This window comes from Humulus lupulus, chromosome 5 (assembly GCF_963169125.1).
Source record: "Humulus lupulus chromosome 5, drHumLupu1.1, whole genome shotgun sequence".
In the NCBI taxonomy this organism is placed as follows: Eukaryota; Viridiplantae; Streptophyta; class Magnoliopsida; order Rosales; family Cannabaceae; genus Humulus; species Humulus lupulus.
The window spans coordinates 193,706,738-193,714,527 of NC_084797.1; positions in this window are offsets into that span (position 1 = coordinate 193,706,738).

The window sequence follows — 7,790 nt, forward strand, 5'->3', positions numbered from 1 at the left end:
GCCCATAATCTTTTTGGGGTCTTGTTAGTCAAATAGGGCATAAGCCCAAGCCTACAAACATACACATTCATAACATATTCATAACATATCATATTTCATAACATAACACATAAGAAATACACATATAGATTCTATCCTATTTTCCTTACCAAAGTTACCGGGATATGATGGACTGAGTTGGGACTTTTGGAACACTCCTAAAACCATATGAGAAAGAGTGAGTCTTATGAAGAAGAAGAAATGAAAATGAATAGGAAGACTAAACCATTGAGAAATATGCTTACCACAACTTATGTGCTTAAGAACTTGGATTCCCTAACCAAAATAAGAATGAGGTTAGGGGACTGAGTAGAAGGCTTTGAGAAAGAAAACAACATGAAGCAAATGAAATAGAGTTTCGGGTTTACCTCAAAGACTTGCAAGACCAATCTATCGACAACCGAAATACTAAAGAACCTTACTTCCCAAAGTGTTTGATAAGCTTATGATGTTTAAGCTTATGATTTCCCAACCCAGGTGTTTACACTCTCACACTCACTTAGCACTAGCAGCTTCTGAACTTAGAGTAAAAGGTGAATAATGGCTGGGTACTAGATCCTATTTATAGAGTTTGGGAATGAAAGTATCTTGATTTTACTTGAATAAAAATAATGGCTTTTTAGGTGAAAATAATTTGAATAATCGTTCAACAGAGGCTGAAGACTCGTTCAAAAGATGCTGGACTTATGAAGGAGTTTGAATGGCTGAAAGGAAAAGAATTCAAAAATGTTTGAAAACATGCTGGAGGAGGCGATATATCGCCCCCTGTAGGCGATATATCGCTTGGGCCAGTATGCCCGAGGCGACCGTGCATCGTCTCGTGTTTTCCGTATCTACGTGCTACGATATATCGCCCCCTATAGCTGCGATATATCGGCACACGCTGAATATTTTAACACGAAATTACACATTTTTAGCTAAGTTTGAATGGGGTAAACAGCCTTGACTAAGCCCTCAACGTATTCAAAGCTGCTGACTGACCTTAAAGCATTCAAATTTTACCCTTATTTAATTTAATCCTTAATTACCCATTCATAACATGTGCTTAAAATCCTATTGGTTGATATCTAAACCTTATAATATAACAAATATTATCCTTAATATCAGTCTTATAATCAAACCTTAGGTTATACTTAATATTCTTAAACTATAGGTTAAACTTAGAAATTCTATAAGTACTACTATGAGTGTCCAAATAATTCCCGGTCTGAACCAAAAATCCACAGTAACAAAGATAATACTAAACATACTATAATACTACTAAACAATTAGCTAAGTAAAGTTCTTGGACTCTACACACTTAAACTTATATCCAAAATAAACTATATGATTTTGGTTACTAACCTGTTAAGATGGATCCAACTTTTATCCATCTCCAATGAATTTGTATTTGATGTTGTTCTCTTACTAAAATCTTGTTTTTTGTCTGGGTTTAACAACTGTTAGACAAGAAAATCACATTATTTGCGGTTGTAATATCAGGGTCATGACAAGGTCATTCACACACATGCTTTTAAAAGAAAACATGCCTTGGTTGAATTTCAGTATATTTGGGTTATTGAAGTTTAAAGCTTTATCTACTGGACTTGATTCACAGTGTTAACCTTGTATTTTTTTTTCAATGGTGCTTTTGTAAGAAATATTTGCTGTCCCTACTTAAAGATTATTTGCCGCCTAATTGAGTTTTGGTGCATCTTTCTAGGTTTATTCGGGTGGAATTGTTGAAAGAGAAATTGTTAGAAAACAACAAGGAGATTTTTTTTTTAATCTCTTCAAATTAGATCATGCATATCAGTATATCACTACAGTTCCTTCCACTTTGAGTGAACTATCTTAAACTTGTCCATGATTATCACCCAAAAGTTTTAATCCCTCATTGGGTGGTTGGTATAATTAGTTTTAAAGCTTATGCAAATGACAAATATCAACAAAGCATACAACAAAACTTTATGCTAGATAAAACTATAAACAAAGTGTCTTACATCAAATAAATGTTAGACTATATATTACTCTGTTTATTGTGAATTAGTTTTGAGTTGAAACTCCTCTATAAATCTTAATCGAGTACATTTAACTTAGTCCTATATATAAAAATAAAAATGTGTAATATATTCAAGAAAAATTATAGCAAATAAATAAAGTCAAGTTAGCTAGTACTGTATGCTAAGTACAGATTGCTAAAAGAATTAGAAAAATCAGAAAACTCATCATGTCAGCACTGATTGCTAGCTATACATGGCTCATTTAGTAGCTGGCTTCCACGCCATTATATGAGATTAAAATTATAATTTTTTTGGAGTTATCCTCTCTATTTTATTAGTTCTTTAAACAAGAACCACGAAAATACACCTGTTTGTTATGTGCCTTGTCTTGAATTTTTTACCAATCAATTTACAGTACTTCTCAATTGCAATTGAATTTTTTACCAATCAGTTTATGAAAATACACCTGTTTGTTATGTGCCTTGTCTTGAAAATACACCTGTTTGTTATGTGCATGCAATTAACTATCATTTTTGGTTTGAACAAGTGCTGTCATCTTTACTGATATATATACTGGTTTCATATAAAGGAACGTTCTATTTTGGAATCATAGTTTCAACTAATCTATTTTCACACTTTTTTGTGTCTTTTTTCATGATCTTTCTCCTTTGGTGATTGTTGTGTGCATTCTGTTCTTGTGTTTTTGCTGATGGCAGAGGAAAAGTTGGACCTAAATTTCCCATCTGAACAAAATGGGACTTTAGAGGTTGCTAATACCAGTGTTTTAGCATGCTGATCAGACTCCAACCCCCAAAACGATAACAAAGGTTAGTTATTTGTTGCTGTTGTGCACTGTTTTCACCCAATACTTAATGTTGCTGTTGTGCATTATGGTCTAATCATTGCCACGGTGTTAAATGCATTTTATGATTGTTATTTTTAGTATTGTTTTTCAACTTCTTCTTTAGCAAATGTTACAAAGTAGAAAAATGAAAAAAAAAAAGAAAAAAAAAGTGAGGACTCTTTTGTTAATTAGAGGAGGTTTAATGATTGTATTTGATCTAAATTTTTCATTTTATTTTCATCTCATACATACAGGAATAAGAAAGCTCCATCAGTGTAGAGTAATGAATTGACTTTTTTCCATTGGGAGAGTTTCCTGAGGGGGAGATCCAAAACTATAAAAAAGAGTAAGTATGCACTATTTCTATACTGTATCAGTTTTACAAAACATGCTATATTATATATAGTGTAGCTTTCTTTGGGAGGGTTTAATTGCATCAATACAATTAGCCATCTAATTTAGAGTGGAAAAAACTTTAGTATTTTTCATGGTTTATGACATTTTCTTTGTTCTTGCTACTTTTTATTTGGGATGATTCATTGAGAATGTTATCTGCATCCCTCTCCCACCTATTTTTCCTTCTTTTTTCCTCATTAAAGTTGGTAATGTTTTCAGTAACTTATGGATTTTAGCTTGGGTTTTGTTTACTGTTAACTAGGTTAGGAAACACATTAGAAGCATTTTGAAGCTTGGAATGTTGATGAATAATATATGTGAGATGTCAAAAAACACAGTCTGCATTTTTATTATAATCAAATTGATAGTATTTTAAGTCTAAAAACAAAACAAAAAAGTTATTCTCAACCTCTTTAGTAAGTATTTTTTTTCTTTCCTTTGAAGGAAGCTTGTTGAAATCATTTTGTAATCAAAAGCAAGAAAACTTGGAGTGTGGTGTGTGAAGAAAAGAGAGATTAGATTGTTGTGAGTTCTGGGATTTCTTTGTACAGGGAAGTGAGAATATTATAGAAGAGGGTGACACCATTGTTTTGTACTACCATTACAGATTAGTGCAGAGGAGAAGAACCAGCTCTATATATATCTTGGTGTTCACATTCTATTATTGTTCTAATATTATCTAGTTCAATTAATATTTGTTACTTACTGTTCGAATTTATGGTTTGAACAAGTGCTGTCAGTTTTGCTTTCTTGGTTGTATGCATTGTCTATTGCAGGTTAGATTGAAGTCTAGAAGATGTGTACTAAAGAGAGGTAGGTGTGGTGTTTGATTAAGTGACTATATAGGGAACTTGTTGACTCTGCTGCCTTGGACGTAGGACCTGATTACTTGGTCTGAAACAAGTAAACTACTTCTCTTGTTCATCTTCTACAATATATGCTATTACTAAGTTATACTTTTGTTAGGGTAGTGAATGTTTAGGTAATTTCTAATTGTAGTAAAGTTGCTTTCACGGAGATAGATAACTAAGGACTCGAAAGCTTGGTCTAAATGCTTATCTAGTTATTAGAGGCTTATCTAAATGCTTATCTAGTTATCTTATTGGAGGCTTATCTAAACACAAGTCTTGACCACCATTTTTTGTTAATTCTGCTGGTTTATTTTCTATCCATTTAATAGTCTCTAGTTCAAGAGATTCTAGTGTTGTTTTTAATTTAAAAATCAGATTCTAAAATGGTAGCCACTAACTAATTGGGTTTGGATCAAAGACAAGATTTTAGCTTGGGTTGTGGCAATTAAATCTAATCTATACATATGGAAATAATGAAAACAATATGACTAAATGAAAAATTTAATCTATACATATAATGAAAAATATAATCTATACATATAAAAGCTTACCTAACCATCTTTAAATACCAAGTCAAAAAATTCAAACAACACACAATAAGTTTTCTTCCTTATATCACCGCAGCACACAAATAAATTTTCCAGAACCTACTTCTCTAATACACACAAGTTTTCAACCTTCCGTTATCACCGCAGCACACAATTTTAATCTCAGAACCTACTTCTCTATGGATGAATATTTAAGATATTCAAACTCCTCTAACATTTTTAAGATATTAATAATAAGAGTTAAAAGAAAAAATTTCGTACCTCTTGCAAATTACCTTTGCAATGCTCCTTGCCAATTCGATCCCCAACCTAAAGAATATAATCAATACTTAAAAGATTAATACAAAATTAAAATTTGTCAATAGATATTAAACAAGCATGTATGATAAACTAATAGAGATTACAGAAAAGACATGTATGATACCAACAAATCAATCTCTTACATGAAACTGGTTATAGTAGAAGCTGAAAACGAGTTATTAGTTCAGGTCATAATAAATACAACACAAAGGGTCACCTTAGTTTGATTCCTTTAGGCGTGTATTATTTGGCTCTGAAGAGAGGAGAAGAGGCAGCTGAGGAAGAAGAAGTTAATGTCAGACTACAGATTTTTTACACTTTGAGTGTGCATGTGCGGTCCAAGAACTAAAGCAATAGAGAGTCACATATATACATAAGTTGATTGGTGGAGAGTACTAAAAAACAAAACGTGCATGCAACATACACTTAAAATAATCTCATTAAGATAGTAGTAGTAGTAGTAAAAGTAATAATAATAATAATATTTAACGAAAAAATACAAAAAAAAAGAAAAAAGTTAAAACGTGCATAAAGAAGTTTTCATGGAGTTGGTACATGCCTATGATAAGCCTCCAATCCAGGTCGTGTACACTAGGAGGCCTGGAAATAATTAGGTTTTTATGGTGATTAATTGTACCCTGTTTTATTTAGTTTTATTCTGTTTTATTAGTTAATCTAGTTGGCTGTTTTAGGGCTGAGTTTTAATTGTTGTATTTGGTCGTTCTTTTTCCTAGCTGGCATTAGATTGTTATATTGTAAAAGGACCAAAGCCTATAAATAAGGCAGGGGTCTCATTTAGAAGGCAGCTTGTGATAGAGAGATCTAGACTTAGGAGAGAGCAACCTTCTCAAAAGGTTGTAATTGGAGATACTAGCATCTCGAAAGCTAGACTGTATTTCTTTTCTCACCATTAATAAAGAGGTTTTCTGTTTCATTCTTGGTGTTACTGTGTTGATAGAAAAATTCTATTCTCTAAAATTGTTCTATCAGCCTACATGGTAAGACTAAAACAAAAAGAAGAAGCTCATAGAACAGGAACGGGAGTAGGTGAAAGTGTACGTATATGAGGAATTATGCTTCTTTTAAACCCAAAATATAATATCTGGTTTTGAAAAGGGTATTTCATTCTTAAGCTATACAAACTATACATTTTATTTTTCTGTAATATATGAACAAATTTTTTGAAGTGTTATATAATGTACCGTCCAAGAAAAATGCTGAAGTTTCAATAACAGTACGTGTTTTTTTTTATGACTGGTTAGGTTGTTGAGAAAATAATGTATATATAATATGGCCATGCAATCACACAGATGCACCTAGAAAACATGACCAAGTTCATTATTTTAAACTAAGTTCAACAAATACAAAGTACAAATATATTATACAATATGCATTTATATGTATATATATACTGTACACATGACATATCTACTACTTGATTCTATGTGCATAGTAAGAGAAGAGAAAAATAGGAAAAAAAAAAGGAAAACAAAAGGAACTAGATTCCATTTTCCCATTATTTCACTTTGTACTTGAACAACAAAAAGCTAAGGAAAAAATATTCAGCTTTTGACAGCATATATCTACTAGCCTAGTTCTTTTTCTGAGGTTATGTAATAGTTGCTGAGTAAGATATTTAATATTCATTTCCATAGTGGGTAACTTGAGATATCATTCTCTTAATCAAAATGCTTAAGTCAGTTTATTAAAAAATAATTAAAAGTTTGGTCAAAATGTAACCCAATAATTCAGCATAGATCAGATTGTGTTGCATAAATATTTGTTGAGTTGTCACTTTCTTATCTTATGCTAAATAGTCTCATTTACTAACAATGGAAATTCTCTTTTCTTGTCCTAAATACACCATAAATCATACATAGAGTGAAATGAGAAAGTTTACTAATGATTTGGTAAACAATATATTTTTATGTATATAACATATATATTTAGGTGACATGGGCTCTGATGAAAGCAAGAAAATAATATTGTAATTGGTTGATTTTCACAAGGGGTTGGCTCCAGATTACTTAATAGAGCCTCCACTTTAGTTTGATTGGACACAATGTTGGTTTTGGTGAAAAGAGAAACGTATGTTATCTTCAGCCATAGAAATTGACAGAAAGGTGTCACAAACTGATCTAAAAATAGGTATATAGGTATCACTAGGAAGCAAATTTATCAGGCAAAGAACTTCAACCATTACACATAAGCCCCCTTTATGAAATATATAAATAAAACATTATGCTTTGGCCTCCAATAACAGGCCGACCCTGTGCAATATATGTAGGCATGAAAATATGATTCTCCCATAAAATAATAAAAAGATACCCATAACTAAAAATAGCATTAATTGAAAGTTGAAACATACAAGTCCATTAAAATCAAAAGAGTACACCACAAAGAAAACATAGTACTCAACTCAGCAGTAAAAACAGTACTCAACTCAGCAATAAAAACAAAGAAATATTATCATCATAGTAAGCCAAAAGGCTACATAATATTTATTATTTGAAGAACTACATAATATATATGCAATACATATATATATAAAAGCCAGACTCTACTCTACCCTACTATTCTCAAGTCATTAACATGTTTTTGAAATCCAAACTTTATTTCTTCTCTGCCTTTCTAAAACATAGAGCATAAATCCTACTTGATTACAAGGTTTCTATTTATTCCTTGTTTGGTAGTATTTGTCCCAACTCCCAAAAGCATTCTGCTTCCCCAGAAATATGACAGGATTTTTTCTTAACTTAAACAGAAAGTCATTAAAACCTTCTTTATAAACCCAACAACATTTCAATTTAATCTTTCACTTTTCTAAGTT